Raw genomic sequence first — 2,493 nt, 5'->3', positions numbered from 1 at the left:
TCTCAGTTTCTGAGGAATCTCCATACTGGCTATACTAGTTTACATTCCAACACTGTCTCTAGCATTTGCTATTAATTGATTTTTAAAAATTAATTTTATTGAGAAATAAATAGCAATGAGACAATTTCAAAATCGATTAGGACAGTTTCAATAATTAATACATTGCATATTGTTCTTAGTGGTTATTTATTATACAAGATGCAGGCATGATATCCTGTTGACAAACACTATCAGAACAAATCTTTCTATTCAGTGAATTAAAAGAAAGTAGCTGTATATCTATTCTATCTATTTTGAATATACAGATACAAAATGGTCATTCATTGTATCCCCTTTTTTGTTTAGTTTTGTCAGAGAACGGTATTCCATTGTCATTTAACTATCATAGATGCATGAATTCAGCAAAATAATCCAATATAGTCCCATAGTCCATAATAGTAGGGGGTTTTCTGTAAGACTGGAAATGTCAGAAGTTATTGACTTGAGCCTTTTACAGCTCAGCATATTAATATTGCTTTACTTTTTATACCTCATTTTTATACTTTTCTGCTGGATGGTTAGACCAAGATAAAGCAAGACATTCATAACAAGAAATGTAGCTTTTGTATCTGATAAGGTCAGTCAAATCCCCTCAGGATTTGTCCTGAAGCCCTCTACCGCAGTTTGTAGATCCTTTTTCAGTGTCAGCCATGTGGATGAGTGACGGCCATTGCTTGGCCAATGTGCTCTCTGTGAAAGCCTGAGAGAATGTTTTCTCTCCATGTGACTCTCCTTAGGCACACTCTACATCATTGATCACTTTTCTCTTTGGCCCCATAATCTCCTTGATCAGAAAATTTGGGACATTACTGAGTTACATGACGTTACAGTACAAGTTCTCATATGTCCTGAGTCTTAATTGACCTTAGAAGGTTAGGGTCAAAATGTTGGCTTTCCTTGGAGCCCTTCATTTTCTCTAATTTTTGGTCTGCAAACTTAGGTTGTTAACCCTCCAGAAGAGAAGCTTATTATTATTACCCTACAACATAGGCAGTTGAGCTTAACTTCACTATCTATCTGAGTATCAAACATCTTAGGGATAACATGGAATAGGTATTTAATTGATTTTTTTTTATGACAGTTACTTTTTTTGGAGTAAGATGGAATCTCACCTATATTTGTAGTTTTCTAATAGCCAGGAAGGTTAAACTTCTTAAAAAATTTATTGGCCATTTGTACTTCTTTACTGTGTTGTATCTGTTCATCTCACTTGCCTGTTTCTTGATTTCATTTTTTCTTTTGGGTAGGGATCTTTTTTTTGCTTTAGATATTTGTGTATTCTAGATCTAGTTCTCTGAGGAGTAGCTGGCAAAATATTTCCCTATTTTAAATGTTATCTCCTCACTTTCTTGGTTGGTTTGTCTGCTGCACAAAAATTTTTAATTTTGTACAATCCTCTTTGCTGATTGTTGGCACTATTTCTTATGCATTTTAGGTTTTGTTCATACTCCTTGCTTATGCTTTGTTTTGAAGAGTTTTACTATTGTGTTTAATAAATAGTTTCTTGATGAATGTAGTTGTGAGAGTTGTTTAGCAGTATTCAAGTTATGGTTTTCCTGACTGGTCTGTAGTCTTCAGTAAGTGTAAGAAATTATTGCATGAAACATATGTCAAGCTAGTAAGACTGCACTGATACAACCATCATTTTCAGGATTGTTGGTTTCCTGGGCATATTTAATCCCAAGTAACCTTGTCTCCTTGTGTCACAAGGCCCAACTCTCTCACATTCACCTCAACCACCATTCCTTTGGTAATACCCAAAGTTGTATACATTGGTGATGAAGGATTCTTTTTCACACCAAGTATTGGCAGGCAAAAGGTGGCTTTCCGTTCAGGGTGTGTTACATGTGCCTTCTTAAAATAGAAGCCCATTGGCCTAATGACTCTTTCATATTTAGGTGGTTTTCTTGTAAAGCCACCTTCAACAAAGCAGACTTTAGCAACCATCCTCTTCCATGTCTTCTTTTTTCTCTTTCCAGTTCGAATAACTTTTAATACTTCCATTTTTCCTTGGGGATGAACTTTGGGCAGAGGAACTTCTTTTGTTCCTGCCTTTTCTTTTTGTTTTTGTTTAATCATGTTAGAAAGTACTTTTGCATAAGATTGTCCTTCTCTGTCCAGCAGACAGGCAGGTACTGCTCCTTGTGGAATCTTTTCATTGTTCTTTTCTTTGGTGTTTCTCTTTTCATGCATCTTGATAGTCTTCTTCATTTGTATTTTCTCTGCATGGCACTGTTTCTGATAGAGCTTAGTCTTCAGGCCCATCTTTTCTTTTTCTTTTTCTTTTTTTCCCTTTCTTTCTTTCTTTCTTTCTTTCTTTCTTTCTTTCTTTCTTTCTTTCTTTCTTTCTTTCTTTCTTTCTCCTTTGAACATTCATGAGCCTCTCGACTTTTCTTCTTTCTCTTTTTTCTCATGATAATCCAAGTGGTACCCATAGTGTTTGCAGTGTAATTA

At 35.1% G+C, this 2,493-nt stretch overlaps 1 pseudogene; it reads right to left on the bottom strand.

Moving 5' to 3' along the window:
• Positions 1–1,649: 1,649 nt before the first annotated feature.
• Positions 1,650–2,493, bottom strand: part of LOC105743052 — a 1,183-nt pseudogene continuing 339 nt past the window's right edge.

This window comes from Octodon degus, unplaced genomic scaffold, assembly GCF_000260255.1.
Source record: "Octodon degus isolate 3935 unplaced genomic scaffold, OctDeg1.0 scaffold00094, whole genome shotgun sequence".
NCBI lineage: Eukaryota > Metazoa > Chordata > Mammalia > Rodentia > Octodontidae > Octodon > Octodon degus.
The sequence above is the reverse complement of the archived record's forward strand: the minus strand, read 5'-3'. Positions and strand labels throughout refer to the sequence as shown.